The sequence below is a fragment of the Marmota monax genome, unplaced genomic scaffold (genome assembly GCF_021218885.2).
Source record: "Marmota monax isolate L192 unplaced genomic scaffold, Marmota_monax_Labrador192_F-V1.1 WCK01_AAM20220418_F8-fsc00041, whole genome shotgun sequence".
NCBI classification, from domain to species: domain Eukaryota; kingdom Metazoa; phylum Chordata; class Mammalia; order Rodentia; family Sciuridae; genus Marmota; species Marmota monax.
In genome coordinates this window covers 3296321-3314896 of record NW_026695238.1, presented here as the reverse complement: position 1 = coordinate 3314896, position 18576 = coordinate 3296321, and the positions used below count along the sequence as shown (strand labels likewise).

The 18576-nt window shown below is 40.4% G+C and overlaps 1 protein-coding gene across 5 annotated transcripts in view; it reads right to left on the bottom strand.

Annotated features, from left to right (window-relative positions):
• Positions 1-7733, bottom strand: part of Ttll4 (tubulin tyrosine ligase like 4) — a 46047-nt gene extending 38314 nt beyond the window's left edge. For 4 of the 5 annotated variants that reach the window (XM_046439725.2, XM_046439724.2, XM_046439726.2 and 1 more), the window contains exon 1: positions 7533-7732. The gene's annotated coding sequence lies outside the window, so the exon portion shown is untranslated. Of the gene's footprint in view, positions 1-7532 lie in introns of all 5 variants that reach the window. The other variant, XM_046439728.2, reaches the window with a different exon arrangement.
• Between the last annotated feature and the right edge of the window lie 10843 nt (positions 7734-18576).

The window sequence follows — 18576 nt, the reverse complement described above, 5'->3', positions numbered from 1 at the left end:
TTGCTGATGACATGATTCCATACCTAGGAGATCCAAAAAATTTCACCAGAAAATTTCTAGAACTAATAAATGAGTTCAACAAAGTAGCAGGATATAAAATCAACACCCATAAATCAAATGCATTTCTATACATCAGCAATGAATCCACTGAAAGAAAAATTAGGAAAACTACTCTATTCACAATAGCCTCAAAAAAGCAAAAACAAAAACAAAAAACCTGAGAGTCAATCTAACAAAAGGGTGAAAGACCTCTACAACACTAAAGAAAGAAATTGAAGAAAACCTCAGAAGATGGAAAAAATTTCCCATGCTCCTGGATAGGCAGAATTAACATTGTCAAAATAGCCATACTACCAAAAGCATTATATAGATTTAATGCAATTCTTATTAAAATTCCAATGACATTCTTCATAGAAATACAAAAAGCAATCATGAAATTTGTTTGGAAAAGAGACCCAGGATAGTTAAAGCAATCTTTAGCAAGAAAAGTGAAGCAGGAGGCATCACAATACCAGACCTTAAACTATACTACAGAGCCATAGTAACAAAAATAGCATGGTATTGGCACCAAAATAGACTTGTAGACCAAGGGTACAGAATAGAGGACACAGAGAAAACCCTCATAAATACGATTATCTCATACTAGACAAGGGTGCCAAAAATATTCACTAGAGAAAAGATAGCATATTCAACAAATGGTGCTGGCAAAACTGGAAATCCATATGTAGAAAATGAAATTAAACCTGCACAAAAATCAACTCAAAGTGGATCAAATACTTAGGCACTAGAACAGAGACCCTGCAGCTAACAGAACAAAAAATAGGCCCAAATCTTCACCACTGACTTCCTTAACAAGACTCCTACAGTGCAAGAAGTAAAATCAAGAATCAATAAATGGGATGGATTCAAATTAAAAAGCTTCTTCTCAGCAAAGGAAACAATTAATAACATAGAGAGAGAGCCTACAGACTGGGAGAAAATCTTAACCACATGCACCTCCAATAAAGCATTAATCTCTAGGATATACAAAGAACTCAAATTTAACAACAAAAAACATAACCCAATCAATAAATGCACTAAGGAAGTGAACAGACATTTCACAGAAGAAATACAAATGATCAACAAATATATGAAAAAGTGTTCAACATCTCTAGCAATTAGAGAGATGCAAATCAAAACTACTCTAAGATTTCATCTCACTCCTGTCAGAATGGCAATCATCAAGATACAGACAACAGGGGCTGGGATTGTGGCTCAATGGTAGAGCACTCGCCTAACATGTGTGGGGCCCTGGGTTCAATCCTCAGAATCACATAAAAATAAATGAGTGGAATAAAGGTATTGTGTCCAACTACAACTAAAAAAATAAATACTTTTTTTTTTTTTTTTTAAAGAATACAGACAACAATAAATGTTGGCGAGGAGCTGGTGAAAAAGGTACACTCATACATTGCTGGTGGGACTGCAAATTGGTGCAACCACTATGGAAAGCAGTATGGAAATTCCTTAGAAAATTGGAATGGAACCACCATTTGACCCAGACATCCCACTCCTTGGTTTATATCCAAAGGACTTAAAATCAGCATAGTACAGTGATGCAGCCACATCAATGTTAATAGCAGCTCAATTCGAAATAGCTAGACTATGGAACCAGCCTAGGTGTCCCTCAATAGATGAATGGATAAAGAAAATCCGGTATATATACTCAATGGAATGTTACTCAGCTTTAAAGAAGAGTGAAATTATGGCATTTGCCAGTAAATGGTTCAAGTTGGAGAACATGCTAAGCAAAATAAGCCAACACACAAAACCAAAGGCGGAATGTTTTCTCTAATATGCAGATGCTAACTCAAAATAAGGTGGGGGACACTAGGGATAATAGTGTTACCTTAGATTAGGTAGAGGGAAGTGATGGGAGGGGAAAGGAGGGGATGTGGGGATAGGAAAGATAGAAGAATGAAACAAACATTATTTACTGTATGTATATATGATATGTAACTACATGACCAATGATTCTGCAACATGTACACTCAAAAAATGAGAAATTATATCCCATTTATGTATGATATATCAAAGTACATAAATGCATTCTACTGTCATGTGTAACTAATTAAAACAAATTTAAGAATTAAAAAAAAAAGAAAGTACATACAACAGACATGATGCATACAGAGGATGAAGGGTCTTTCTAAGTAAAGCACTGTGTGATTATTTGAATTGCAAGATTTTTCTGTGAGATACCATGTTTACTTGAAAGAATGAATGCCCTAAGTGATAGTTCTTCAGACTTTGGCATCTGGCAGACATGGTCTGGAAAATGAAACAAAGTAAGCCTGTTACCTCAAGGAAAACAGCTGACAGTATTTGTTGCCAATTTTGGCAAAACTGTATCTGCAACTAGGAGCTTGACAGTTTCCCAGTACTTAACTAATTTTCTGAAACAACTATGGTGATTATGCAAATACAATTTTTTGATACTATGTAATAAAATGTGTTAACATTTGGAAGATCTGCATAACTCAACCAGTATCATCCAACTATCAACCACATGATGTTACAAAGTCATGTGTGGGTATAAAGATCCAAAGTGAAAAAGAAACAGATGGATTTTAATGTGACAAAGTATGAAAAATTCATTGGTAACATTTTAGATTACATGCTACAACTGATCTTTAAAAAAAAATCAGCCCTTGTTTTGTGTTGTATCAAGGAATATCCCAATTCCTTGATAAGGCTCTTGAAATACTCCTCCCTTTTCCAGCTTACTATCTCTGTGAGGTTGGATTTTCCACAAAATTCAACCAAATCACATGTCACAATAAAGTGAATGCAGAAACAGATATGAAAATCCTGCTGTCTTCTATTATGCTTGACATTAAAGAGCACTGTAAAAATACTACTCTGCTCACTATTTTTTTTAAGTTGTAGATTGACACATCTTTATTTTTATTTATTTATTTATGGTGCTGAGGATCGAAACCAGTGTCCCATGTGTGCCAGGCAAATGCTCTACCATTGAGCCACAACCCCAGCCCCTGCTCATTAATATTTTTGAAACAATAGCACTTTTCATTTTAAAAATGTGAGTTATAAGCCAGATGTGGTAGCACATGCCTATAATCCCAGAGATTCAAGAGGCAGGAGGATCACAAGTATAAGGCCAGGCTAGCTTTAACAACTTAGTAAGACTCTTTCTCAAAATAAAAAAGACTGGGACATAACTCAGTGGTATAATGCCCCTGGGTTTAACCCCCAGTTCACCCCATCACACACACTTGTGCTAACCAGAACTTGTGTTAAAAATACTACTTATGTTAATAATGGGCTTACTATTAATGGGCTTATTATATCCAAATGAATTAATACTTAAGTTTCTAATATGATAAATATTGAAATATAAACCAGCCTCAGCAGCACAACCCTATAATCCCAGCAACTTGGGAGGCTGAAGCAGGAGGATTGCAAGTTTGAATTTGGGCAACTTAGCAATACCCTGTCTTAAAATAAGAACTGACAAATAAAAGGGGCTGGGGATGTAGCTCAGCGGTTAAAATGTTCCTGGGTTCAATTCCCAGTACCAGTACAACCCCCCATACACAAAGTTGAAATATATATATCACACTAAAATAAACACACATACACATAATCTCAAAAAGCTTTCTGAATAGTCTTGAGTTGAAAAGGCCTGGGAACTCCTGTCTAGAGCAACACTGCCTGTCCAGGACATCCATGAGGGTTCTGAAGTACAAGCTTCTAGGTATTTGGGGGCCTAAGAGAATTAGCATTGTCAGTATTTGTTCCCAGTTCTTCCAGAAGAGAGGTTGAGAAGTTCAGGACATTAAAGAAAGACCTTTTATCTGCACTTCACTGGCAGACCAAGGTACACGTCCCATATTAAAATCCAGGCAGTCTATGATCAGATAATTCCAAGGTCATATAATGAAATGCTAAACCTAAATCCAGATCATGAGTATCAAAGAGATTCTGAAGTTAAGGTTTCATCTAGTTTTTCAGCAAATGACTAGTTCTCCAGCCTTCCATTCATATTCATTTCTGTGTTCAATTATGTCTTCTGTCTCCTGTTCCTTCACCCACTCTTTCAATGTTGGTTTTTCCCCTGAACTCAGTTTTCTCACTTTGCCTGGTACACAGGAAACACTCAACAGCGGCAATTATTCTCCCACAGCAATATCTTCCATCCCAGGACTCTAGCTCTACATTCTCAACTCACTGTCATCACCCAAACCTCTGTCACGAGCTCCAGACTTACAGAATGTCTTCCTGGGCCTTTCTACCTAGATGTGTTACAGGACTTAAATTCAGCAGATCCAAAATATAACTCCTTTATCTTTCCCCACAGAGCTGCTCCTCCAGCCAGGCACAGTGTCGCACGCCTGTAATACTAGTGGCTAACAGGTTAAAACAGGAGGATTTTGAGTTCAAAGCCAGTCTCAGTAGCAAGGCGCTAAGCAACTCAGTGAGACCCTGTCTCTAAATAAAATACAAAATAAGGCTGGGGGGCTGGGATTATGGCTCAGCGGTAGAGTGCTCACCTAGCACATGTGAGGCCCTAGGTTCGATCCTCAGCACCACATAAAAGTAAATAAACTAAATAAAAGGAATTGTCTCCAATTACAACTAAAAAATATTTAAAAAAAAAAGGAGGAGGGCTGGGGATGTGGCTCAGAGAGTGAATGCCTCTGAGTTCAATCCCTGGTACCACTCCCCCAAAAAGCTGCTCCTCCTTCAATAGTTCCTTTAGCATCACCACCCACATGGTCCCTAAAGTCAGAAACTTAGAGCATTCCATGCCACTCCTTGTCCCACTCTCCTTACATGTACTCTTACCAGGTTTGTCAATTCTAACAGATTTAACATCTCTCTTAAACCTCTCCATTCCCACTATAGCAACATTCATTTTCTCCAGCCTCAATCACTATAATAATTTTCTCATTGGCTCCATTCTAAAATCCTTCCTAGTCAACATACACACTAGCTCTACAGAACCTCAGGCACAAATCTGTTGTTATTTCCCTGCTATTATCTTTTCATGTTTTTCCTGGAACAGTCTTCAAATGATTTTACTCACATATCCCCAAAATAATTTGTTAAACCATGTATTCTTCAAGTTGACAACTAAAGAAAGAAAAGCTGCACATAGTGGAGCTCACCTGTACTCCCAGTGGCTCCGGAGACTGAGACAGGTACAAGTTCAAAATCAGCCTCAGAAATTTAGTGAGGTCCTAAGAAAATTACTGACACCCTGTCTCAAAATAAAAAACAAAAGGACTGGGTATGTGGCTCAGTAGTTAAGCGCCCCTGGGTTCAATCCCGCATACCAAAAAATTTTAAAAAGAAAGAAAAAAAAATTTTTTTTTGGTGCCAAGCATCAGACCCAGAGCCTGTGCATGCTACCACTGAGCTACATCCCCACCACTAACATCTTAAAATTTTTCATCACAAATTTAAAATTTACTTTTTTGTTAGGAGGAGATAGCAAACATTAAACATTTCATAAAAATAAATGTTTGGGACTGTGGTTGTAGCTCAGTGGTGGAGTACTTGCCTGGCACGTGTGAGAAACTGAGTTTGATCCTCAGCATCACATAAATGAATAAATGGCATAAAGTTTTTGTCCATCTACAACCAAAAAAACTTTTTAAAAAAATGTTAAGAATTGTGATTATTTTTTCAGTGTTGGGGATCAAGCCCAGTGCCTCATGCACGCTAGGCAAGTGCTCTACAACTAAGCAGCATCCCCAGTTCAAGAACTATAATCAAAATATATTTCATTGTTGCGCTCCATTTATATATGATGAATTGAAATGCATTCTGCTGTCATGCACAACTAAGTAGAATAAATAAAAGTAATAATAAAAGAATAGAGATTTCATCACTTGATTTGATAAAATTGGTTTTTACTATCTTGCTCAATAGCACACTAAGAGAAATCTAAAATTATCCAATATAGCTTTAAAAACCCATGATCCCATAACACAGTCCAGCTGTTTACTGTTGTACTCTTTTGAATGTAGAACATGCCAACAAGCAACAAGTTTCATTTGAAAAGCAATGTGTACTAGACAGGCAAAGGCAAGAAGCCATCTGCATTTAGAAGGCAACTTAATCACTAAAGAAGGCTTTCCTGAAATCAGCATTTCCAAAGTATTCCTACTTGGCTTCTGAGGAGGATAAAATACTGGAAGTGTGAAGTACAAGCCCCCTTGTCCCTCTTTAAGTGCAGTTTAAGAAAAGACTTCATTTGAAAGCTGCAAGTCTGGGAATTTACTCATCTAAAGCTGTACATGCAGGAATATCCCTGGGAAGTCTGGGTCCCTGATAACCCAACTTGAAAACCTCCGCTCTGGAGGATATAGTTCTAATCCAGCAAAATATCCAAGGCCTTTTATGGTTTAACTCCAGTTAACTTTCCTCTTCCTATCTGTCACAGGATGTCTGTCAAACTGATTCAGGTTTGTGCGTTTTTCAAGCCTTGCTGAATCTTCCTAAACCAATTTATTATCTGAAATGTCTTCCCATCCTTTTATTCCCAGAAAACACTTGATAACTTTTCAAGGATAGGTTTTGTCCAATCCGTAAGAGCTGGTAACTTTCTGGGCACAATTGGGGTGATTTTTATGAAAACAGGGTCTCGGTATTGATTGCAAGAAGTGAAAGGATGGGATGGATCATTCTCCCAAAGGCTCCACCAGACGCCTGATGATTGGCTAAATCAACAGGTGCTTAAATTAAGAAGACATGATTTGGAGTATCTAAAATGACCCCCATAAAGGACAGATTAAGCATTTCCTAGATCCAGAATGGGAATAGGAAGACCAGGGGGAACAGGGATAATGTACCTTCCCAAGCAAGTCTAGTTTGAATGCTTCTCTTCTGTTCTACCACAGCACACACCATAGTATGGAAAATGCTTGTTTACATGATTAAAAATCTCCCCTCCACTACTAAGTTCCATAGAAACATGCTGTCTTATACGCCTCTATATTCTCCCAGTTCCTTCCACAGTAGCCTGGCTCACTAAACATTTGTCGATGTTTTAAAAGTTGGTTATCAATGACTAAAAGACGAACTAGATGGAAAAATGAAAAGTTCCACAAGCTCTCAGATCCCGTAGAGTTTAAAAGTAGGTACCTACGTTAAATTCGGCCCTGAACCCCGGGAAGAGCTTGGGCTCCCACCTAGACAAGGGGAATTTAAACCGCAGCGCGGCGGGAAAAAGGCGGCACGGGGGCCGGGACCCGGGGGGTGCTGTAGGGTTCGGCTACCCACAGCCGAAGCCATACAAGTTCACCGGCGTGGCCGCGCGGAGAAAGGCTCCAACGAGGCCGAGGAGGAGGCCGCGGCCCCCTCGCCCATGAAAGGACGGAAAGGAGGTGAGCCGGAAGCGGGACCGGGCGGGAGCAGCCGGAGGGCTAGGGAACCACGTTGGAGGACCCGGGAAGAGGGAGGGGCGGAAGCGTCGGGCCGGCGGAGGGTCTGGGGTCGGTCCCCGGCTCCGCAGCCACACTCACCTTGAGAACCCCTTGCCTGGCTTCGCGTCGTCTCCGTGCTGCTTCCTTCCCTCCGCCTGCTGGGCGAGCAGACGACCTCAGGCGCCCCTAGCAACCACGCACCGCCACGCGACCCGCGCGCTCAGTAGCCGATGCCGCTGTCGCCTGCCACGCACTGAGCGCGCCCCCAGCGGACAGATCGAGGGCCTGGAAGGGGCGGGCGGGGTCGGACGAGGAGCAGGCGCGCGGAATCTCGGGCCTTACGAGGTCTGTGGGGAAGGGCTGGCACCGGCCTTGCGCACGCGCAGTCCCTTCCGGCGAGCGGAATTCTGGGAGAGGTAGTCCAGAAGCTGAAGGCTCCGTTGTGGGAATCCAGGACTTTCCCTTTCTACTCTGATTCCACTTAAACCATGTGGACTCTTTGGCCGTGCCTCATTTTGCTCTTCTGAAATCAAAGGGCCCAAACCCTGTCAAAGAATTTCCACTAAAAGCCTTTCAATTTGAGTTCCATAAAGAGCTCACTCTGCTTCCCTCCAATTCACTTTCCCTAAACCCAACCTACACAACAGACAAAACTGTAACCACCTGTTAGATGAGCTTCAAGTGTGAACTTTAGGAATATTGACTCCCTTCATTATCTCATTGTCTCCCCAGGAAAGACAGATCATGCCTCCTGTCTCTGATGTCCCAGGATCTGATGAATTTGAAGGGATACAGAGATCTGGAGGGTAAAAGAATTCCTCCAGGATCCTTGGCCCCCCACCTCTGTGCTAGGGATTGAACTCAGGGCCTTACACATACTGTGCAAGCACTCTATCAGTGAAAGGATCTTTTCTAAACAATCAGCTATAAAAACAAAGAGGACAATCAATGATGAAATTACCCTGAGGAAAATAATCTGGACCGGGACAAGGATGCTCAATAAATAATTAACTTAGGAAATAGTCATGGGTGGCTACTAAATTACTAGATGATTGGTGGAGGAATTTTATACCAGAAGGATGTTTGCCATCTTCTGTATATACTAATCATTCTTAGATCATGAAACAGAAACATTGTGTCACCTAATGTGTTGCAATTAGATTTGCACAGCAGGATATGTACATATTGAACCCAGCGGTCCTTAGCCACTGAGCCACATCCTCAGTCCTTTTTATTTTTTATTTTGAGAGAGCGTCTCGCTAAGCTGCTTAGGACCTTGCTTAACTGCTGAGGCTGACTTCAAACTTCAGATTCTCTGGCCTCAGCCTTCTGAGCTCCTGGGATTACAGGCATGCACCACCATGCCCAGGATATTTATGAAGCACAGTGTATATTTTGAAGTAAAACAGCCAAAACTTAATCTAATCAAGCTTTGGCTCTAGCTTCCAGTTTTCAAGAAACAGAGACAGTTGACTAACACTACAAGAAAGTGATCAGACAAATACACAGAATTTGGGCCAATGTATAGGATGAACAACTTCTTTCTTCAAAAAAGAGGAGAGAGATGGATCCAGTTCAGTTGAACATCCTGAAATTCCAGCTACTTGAAAGACTGAGGCAGGAGGATCTCAAGTTTGAAAAAAGCCTGGCAATATAGCTAGACCCTGTCTCAAAATAAAATAAACTCTGGGCTGGGCTGTAGCTCAGTGGCAGAGCACTTGCCTAGCATGTGTTGAGGCACTGGGTTCAATCCTCAGCACCACACAAAAATAAACAAATAAAGGCATTCTGTCCACCTACAACTATAAAAAGAAACTTTTTTAAATGGAGGCTGAGACAGGAGGATCTTGAGTCCGAAGCCAGCCTCAGCAATGGCAAAGCACTAAACAATTCAGTGAGACCCTGTCTCTAAATAAAATACAAAATAGGCTGGAGATGTCTCAGTGGTTGAGTGCCCCTGAGTTCAATCCCTGGTACCAAAAAATAAAAAAGGCTGAGGATGTGGCTCTGTGGTTAAGGACCCCTGGCTTCAATCCCAGGTACCCAAAAATATACAAATAAAAAATTTTAAAAGGGTACTGGTGGTGGTGGGGATTAAGAGATACAACCAAATGAATGTGATGGCACACACCTGTAATCCAAGAGACTCTGAGTCAGGTGGATTGCAAGTAAGAGGCCAGCCTGGGCAATTTAGGGGGACCTTGTCTCCTTAAAAAGTGATAGGGTGGCTTAGTAGTAAAGGCCCCTGAATTAGCTCTCTAGTACCAAAAAAAAAAAAGGATAGGTAATCAAATACAATGCATATACAATGCATGCACATTGTTTGTATCCTGATTCAAACTAAAAAACGATTTTTGAGACAATAGAGAAATCTGAATTTGGTCTGGGGACATTAAGAACATAAGTGATGTTAAGAAACTACTATTTCGCCTGGCATGCATGCGGCCCGGGTTCGATCCTCAGCACCACATACAAACAAAGATGTTTGTTGTGTCCATCAATAACTAAAAAATATTAAAAAATTCTCTCTCTCTCTCCCCCCCCTTAAAAAAAAAAGAAACTACTATTTGTATAAATGAGATAATGGGAGGGAAATTGGGGCTTGATATATTGCAATATAGAGAAATAAGTAGTATATCCAAGTGATAGATTGAACCCAAATTCTATCCTGTTCTAAATATTAATATTTTTGTGGGGGTACTGGGATTAAACCCAGGGCCTTGTGCATGCAAGGCAAGCACTCTACCAACTGAGCTATACTTCCCAGCCCATTAATAATGGTATTTTTAAGAAAGAAATACAGCTACTCAGAAGGCTGAAGCAGTAGGATCTGTTCAGCCCAGAAATTGGGCCAGGGTGGGCAATGTAGCTAGTCCCCATTCTCAAAAAATAAATAAAAATGACCACTATTAATTTTGTTAGTTATGAGCTGAATGGCAGCCTCCAAAATACATACATGTCCTCTAAGGAGCATCTGCCATAGTCATGCTGAGATTCACTAAGTTGCTGGCCATAAGGAACAGTAGCCATTGAACTGTTTAGTCATGTCTGCTTGCAAAATTGATAAAGAGCTGTATGGGGCACTAGCCATAGACATGCTTAGCAATGACTATTTACAATTGATAGGGAGCCCAGCTCCATGGACATGCACAAATAACATACCCAGTTGCAATTATATCACCTCATTGGACATAACCAATGGACATTGATTTTCACTTGGTGTAACCAATCACCAACTTGGAACTGTATTTAAATTGCTGGTCCTGACACATTGAAGAGTTTTGTTCCAAGGACATCAGTGAGACTGGCCGCCAGCCTTGCTGTCCGTTCGCGGACTGACTCCAGCCATCAGCTAGAGAAAACCACCAGACAAGGACAATGTCTGCTCTTTGGCTAAGAGAAGTTGTGTGGCATCGTAGGTATTTTGGGGCTCGTGGTTGCCCTAGGATTGTGTGATTTGCTTATAGTGTTTAATTAGTGTGCATTCAATGGTAGTTGGGAAGCTCCTGCACACCCAAAACTTTTGCATTAATTGTTTATATTTGATGATTGGTGTGACCAAATATACACTTGCATTTAAAGACAATCTGCCTGAGTGATTATTACTAGCACCCCTTGCAACATGTCCTAATTCCAGAAAACTGTACCTGTTACTTTATATGGCAAAACAGTGACTATTACCTCATATGGCAGAAGATGAGATTAAGGATTTTGAGAGGAAGAGGTTATCCTGGATTATCTGGGTGGACCCCAAATCCAATAATGACAAGTATCCTTATAAGAGGCAGGGGCTGGGGTTGTGGCTCAGTGGTAGAGCACTTGCATAGCATGTGTGAGGCACTGGGTTCAATCCTTGGCACCACATATAAATAAATGAATAAAATAAAGTCCATCAACTCCTAAAGAATGAGGCAGGCCAGGTGTCATAATGCACATCTGTGATCCCAGGGGCTCAGGAGACTGAAGCAGAAAGATTACAAGTTTGAGTTCACCCTCAGCAATTTAGCAAGGCCCTAAGCAATTTAGACTCTGTCTCATAAATATAAATCAGTTTATATAATGTGGCTCAGTGGTAAAATACCCCCTGGGTTCAATCCCCATACAAAAAGAAAAAGTGAGGCAGGAGATTTGACAGAAGACACAGAAGAGAGGAGGCAATGTGATTCCTGAAGGCAGATTATAGTGATGTGGACACAAGCCAAAGAATCTCAAGCACCAGATGCTGGAAAAGGCAAGGTATAGATTTTCCTGAGGGAATTGGGTACTGATCATTGTCTAATTTCAGACTTCTAGTCTTCAGGACCCTGAGGGAATACATATTGGTTGGCTGGTTTGGTTTTGGTACTGGGGATTGAACCCAGAGGCACTTACCACTGAGCTGCATCCCTTTTTGTTTTGAAATAGGGTCTTGCTAAATTGCTGAGACTGGCTGCCTTCAATCCTCCTGCCTCAGTCCTTTGAGTTACTGGGTTTACAAGTGTGTGCTACCGCACCTAGCTACATTGCTATAATTTAGTTGGTTTTTTTGTTTTTAATTAGTTATACATGACAGTAGAATGCTGTGTCTGCTATGATACATCATACATAAATGAAGTATAATTTCTTATTTTTCTCATTGTATATGTAGAATCCCACTGGTCATATAGTCATATATGTACATACGGTAATAATATCTGATTTATTCTACCATCCTTCCTACTCCCACAGCCCCTCCCCTCCCTTCATTCCCCTCCAGCTGATCTAAAGTAACTCTATTCTTCCCTGCACCCTTGCCCCCTTATTGTAAGCAGTTGCATGTCAGACAAAACACTCCATCTCTGTCATCCAGTTTATGGTAATTTCTTATAGCAGCCACAGAATATTAAAATAAGCATTCTGGCAGTTTGTTTCTGAAGAAAATATCCTTATAGAGATTCATATAAGTTTTTTTTTATTTTTTTTAAGAGAGAGAGAGAGAATTTTTTTTTATATATTTATTTTTTAGTTATCGGGGGACACAACATCTTTGTACGTGGTGCTGAGGATCGAACCCCGGGCCGCACACATGCCAGGCGAGCGCGCTACAGCTTGAGCCACATCCCCAGCCCCTCATATAAGTTTTAAGGGTTAAGTGGCATAATGCCAGGTTTTATTTTTGCTTTACAATACTACAGCAGACCCCTTAGCAGCAAGGAGCACACCTAACATCAAGGTAGTATTTTCTAAAACATTTCTCCAAAAAAAAAGAACCAAGGCTCCTTGGAGAAAAGGCTGGGGCAGGAAAAATACAAGATGAGCCTGGCACATCTTGTCATATTAGAAAGGAAGTGTTGGCGGGTCGCAGCAGCGCGGGTGACTGAAGCAGCGGCAGCGGCCAGGCAGCTCAGCTTGGGAAGGCTCCAGCGCTCCTGCAGCATCCGCACGCGCCCCGCGCCGCCACAGTTGCCCTAGAGGAAGGTCAGGGCGGCCCGCGCCTTGGCGAAGGAGGAGCCCAGAAGGAATAAGGCCAGGTCCTGGAAGGCGGCAAGGATAAATCTTCGGACAAAAAAATACACACACTAGGGAAAGGGGGAGCAAAGGGAAAACAGGCTGAAGTGGCTAACCAAGAAACTAGAGAACATTTACCTGCAGAAAACTGAGAAGCGAAAAACGGGCAGAGTCCAGCCTCTGATGAAGCAGAAAAGAAAGAAGCTAAGCCTGATTAATCATTCACCTTGCCTTATCAGTGGTCCCGTCTCCCTTCTGGTACAATCCAGAGGAATATTTTTTATTTTGCTTTATTTTGGTCCCGGGGATTGAACCCAGGGGTGCTTAACCAGTCCTTTTTTGAATTTTATTTAGCGATAGGGTCTCACTGAGTTGCTTAGTGCCTCGCTAAATTGGATTTGAATTCGCCATCCTCCTGCCTCAGCTTCCCCAGCCGCTGGGACTCCAGGTGTGCGCCACTGCACTGGGCTCAACTATTTTGTAAATTCAAAATTTTAGTAGCCCTAGAAATATTTTTTAAAAGGAGAGAATCCTGGTCTGGAATCCCAGCGGCTCCGGATTCAAAGACAGCCTCAGCAACTGCAAGGCCCTAAGCAACTCAGCGAGAGCGTGTCTCAAAATAAAGAGGGCTGGGGATGCGGCTCAATGGTTAAGCCCCTCTGGTAACAACAAAAAAAAAAGAGGAGGGAATCCCACCACATTCCATTTTTTAAGGGTAAATGATTTTTTAAGAAGTGAAATCAGCTTAATAAGCTGACAACCAAGGCAGTCCAAGCCTCCCATAATTCAATATCTCACTATTTTCTGGTTGTACCTGAAAATAAACAACGAGCCAATGATTTTCAGCTGATCTGGATCAACATAAAGTTATGAATCATGCTGACAGTATGCACCCTGGATATGATAAAAGTGACACTTTAAAATGGGCATAGTGGTGGTACACACATCTATAGTCCAGCTATTCAGGAGGCTGAGGCAGGAGGACTGCTTGAATCCCCAAGTTTGAGACCCACCTGGGAACCTGGGAAACATAGCAAGACTCTGTCTCAAAAAAAAAAAAAAAAAAAAAAAAAAAAAAAAAAGACAATGCTTGTTGATCTTCCTTTTAACACCCATAACACAGTCTAATCATGAGAAAAATATCAGACAAATTAGAACTCAATGGTATCTTACCAAATACCTGACCAGTACTCCTCAAAACTGTTAAGGTCATCAAAAACAAGGAAAATCTGAGAATCTGTTTCAGATTAAGTAGGCAAGTAAATATAATGTGTAAGTGCTGGGGGTGTAGCTTGGTGGTAGAGCACTTGCCCAGCATGTGACACAAGGCCCTGGGTTCAATCCCTAGCACCACAAAAAAGACAGTTTCAAACAATTGGCAATATTTGAATGTGAGCTATACATTAGTTAATAATGGTAAATTAGTTAACAATGCTAATAATCACTGAATCCGGGCAAAGAGTACATGGGTATTCTTTGTACTGTTTAAAAAAAATTTTAAATTCTTTCAAATAGAATTTTTAAAAATTTTCGGTGGTACAATAGATTGAACCCAGAGCCTTTCCTATGGTAGGCAAGCATCTTACCACTGAACTACATCACCAACCCTCAAACAGAATTTTTTTAACTACTCCAAAGACAAATTTTAAAAAGAAATGCATAGACAAGCCAATTTGGCAAATGCTGATGACAGCTGAATCTGTGGCATTGGGACTGAGGGGTTCATTATGCCATTCTGTTTTGTTGTATGTTTGAGCACTTTGAGCCTCCTCCCTCCCCTAAAAAGCTAAAACACACACAAACTCATACACACAAACCAAACACAGGCACAAATCCTCAGCCTTCCAGACATTCTCTAAATTCCAGGTGCTACTCAGACTATTTACTCCAAACCCTCTTAGCACTTTGCAATAATTACTAGATGTAAAATTGTTGATATTTTTCTAATCCTCTATATGATGTGTTTGCTCCCAAAGATATTGAACATGTTTTCTTACAATGCTTATAAAAAATTATCAATTAATGCTTCATGCAATAGCCTAAAGAGTTTGGATATGAATTTAATTTTTTTACATCAATTTTTTTATGTACCTGCCTGACACTTTGGTGCATGCCTTTAATCCCAGTGCCTCAGGGAGCTGAGGCAGTAAGATTGCAAGTTCAATACCAGCCTCAGCAATTTAGCAAAGCCCTTAGCAACCTGTCTCAAAATCAAAAAATAAAAAGGCCTGGGAATGGAACTCAGTAATAATGTGCCCCTGGGTTCAATCCCTAGTACCAAAAATAAAATAAAATAGATTATGTGCCAGAGAGCATTTTTCAAGCTAGTATTTAATGAATTATTTTTTTAAAAATAATTATTTCCCCTAACTTATCATTTAGGGACAACATACAAGTTTTAAAATACTATATTTGCCCAAATCAGAGATGGTTTAATCCTGATCAAGAAATAGATACTGCAGATCTGAGCAAGGGAATTTTCAAAAGGAAAAGTGCTTCTAATGTCATCATCTATCTAGATTCAATGACCCATATTCAAGATTCAACAACCAATAGAATTCTTTTTTTTTTCCCCCTTTTACTGGGGATCCAGTCCTGGGGGGTGCTCTACCACTGAGCTGCACCTCCAGCCCATTTTATTTTTTATTTTGAAACAAGGTCTCACAAGTTGCTGATGCTGGACTCAAACTTGTGATCATCCTGCCTCAGCCTCCAAAGTCTGGGATTACAAAAATGTGCCATTGCCCCAGGATATATTTACATATTTAAAGAAAGTGAAACTGTTACTTTGTAATGCCAATACAGTCTGAGGGACTGGGGTGAAGTTAGGCTAAAAGCTCTTGCTGCTCCAGAAATATTCAGTCAGATTGGTAGGAAAAAAGCCAGCTTTGAAGGAATATAGAGGAAATTGTTTCAAAAGTTCCATCTTTGAAATCTCTGAAGGTGAGCAAAGCTTTTAAAGAGAAGAGGCAGGGAAGTGAGACCAAAGACAGGAAATGTACATATGCAAATTTTGTTAGCCTGCTGCTACACAGGCCTGAGGAGGGGGCAATCTCCACTTTTAGCTCCGTAGGAGCCTGTCAGGCCACTGGAGGCAGCCCCTCAGTTTCTACTAGCTACATGGGGAAGTTTTTAATTTCAGAGAGGCCCCCCAGATTTAGTCTGTTTCAATACTGGAACAGAAAAAGTGGCATCCCAATATATTAGCCAACTCTAATGTGGGAAATTCTGCTGGTCAAATGATCTGGTTTCTTCAAAAATATATTAAGTCTTGCAAGCAAGTCAACCAAACACAATGAGTGGACCTTGTTTAGATCTGGCATTTGAACAAACTAACTTTAAGTCAAGGAATACTAAAGTCAGATATTTAATATTAATCAAGTTAGTTTCTGTCAAGTACGGTTTAGTACTGTGGTTTTGTTAAAAACAAAAGTCCTGATCTGTTAGATACGTAAATATATATTTATGGGTAACATTAGGTTGCCCAGGATTTGTTTTAAAATACCTGAGTAATGAAAGAATAAATAGGTATCTTTTCAAGTGGTGATTAGGTTCATTGATCTAATCTCTCTACTTTCCTGTGTGTTTGAAAATTTCTTACTAAAAGAACATAGTAAGTTCATAACTTAAATTGAATCTTCCTACTCATTACTGGTGGTCTTCCCCATTTCAATCCATGGCAATTTCATCCTTCCAATTTCTCAGGCCAAAAAACTTGGAAGGCTGTGGCTATGGCTCAGAGATAACACACTTGCCTGGCATGTGTGAGGCACTGGGTTCAATTCTCAGCACCACATATAAATAAATAAAATAAAGGTCTATCAACATCTAAAAATATATTAAAAAACAAACAAACTTTGAATCATCCATGTCTGCTTTCCTTTGGTCACACGCCCAACATCCAATCAACTACCAAGAAATCCAATTTGCTCCTTGTTCAAAATATATTCAAAATTTGGGTAATTTTTACCATCCACCCCAGTCTAAGAAAGCATCACTCCTCTGGAGAAGAAACTCATTAGATCCTTAGTGCAGAGTAAAACCCCAACTCTTCACCAAGTTCAGTTAAATCTATGACATCTAGCTCCATCATCATCTTCCTTTCTTCCGTTTCTTCTCCTCTCCATCCTTCTCTCTATCCAAACTGGCTCCCTCATAGCTCTTTTTGAGAGAGAGAATTTTTTAATATTTTTTTTTAGTTTTTGGCGGACACAACATCTTTGTTTGTATGTGGTACTGAAGATTGAATCCGGGCCGCATGCATGCCAGGTGAGCGCGCTACTGCTTGAGCCATATCCCCAGCCCCCTCATAGCTCTTTAAGCATGACAAGCATACTTCCATCTTTGGGCCTTTGAAGTGATCATTCTCTCTACCTAGGTGTTTCCCTCAGATAGCTAGCTCCATTGCTCACTTTACTTCATTTGAGTGTCTGTTCAAATTCACCATCTAATGTTCAGCTGGGTGATGCATGCCTGCAGTCTCAGTTTCTTAAGAAGTGAGGCCCTTGAGCCCATGAGTTTGAGACCAGTCTGGGGGCAACCTAATGAGAATCATCTCAAACAACAACAATAAACAAAAACAAAGCTAGGACTGGGGATGTAGATTAGCAGTAGAGTGCTTGCCTAGTATGTGCAGGGCCCTAGGTTTGATCACTGGCACTGACAAAAACAATTTACCTTCCAATGAGATCTACCCTGACCACCCAACTTAGCACTCCTCAAACCCCTTTCTTTCCCTGCTTTCTCTCTAGAGCTTTTATCAATTTTTTATTTGTATATCTAATTCATACATATACATTTTTAATATTTATTTTTTAGTTATAGTTGGACACAATATCTTTATTTTTTATTTATCTGGTGCTGAGGATCGAACCCAGTGCTCCACTCATGCTAGGCAAGCGCTCTACCTCTGAGCCATAACACCCCCCCCCCCACCCACATTTTTCTCCTGTTTTGAGATGAGGTCTTGCTGTGTTGCCCAGGTTGGTCTCAACTCCTGGATCCAATTAATCCTCCTGCCTTAGCCTCTGATTAGGGGAACTATAGGCATGTGCTACCAAGTCTGGCTTTAATTCACTTACTTTAATAAATTCCCTATTTTCCCCACTGGAATGGAAACTCTATCTCCACTGTTTTGAACAGGATCTAACATAAAAAAGGAATCAATAAATATAGATTGAATTTAAATGATCTGGATAGCACACAATTGAGGTTATCTCAATTTTTACCATCCACCCCAGTCTAAGAAAGCATCACTCCTCTGTTATTTTTGTTAAAGTGTAAACACAGTAGGCAGTGAAGATGAGGACACCATAAAATTCCTTATAAATGAGCACATCTTACTCATCCTTCATTTCTAAAAAAATAAAATAAAACAAAACAAAACCAAAAAAACCCTGTAATTTAAGGAAGGACAGAAAGGAGTCTCCCTATTTTGGGGATGGAGAAATCAGGGCCCTGAAAGTTTGTCCTAAGTCATTCAATAAGTCAGGTTTAAACTTCCCAATATATGTTCAGTTAAATTATAATTCTAACGGGTCTGCCAAACACCCCTTTTTAAATAGCTACACTCCTAAGGCTACCAGGCTTCCCTAGACACTGAAACTGTGCTAAATATCCAAACTAACATCTGAGATCTCAAAGCAATCCAATTTACTTGTTAAATCTTATTCTTTCC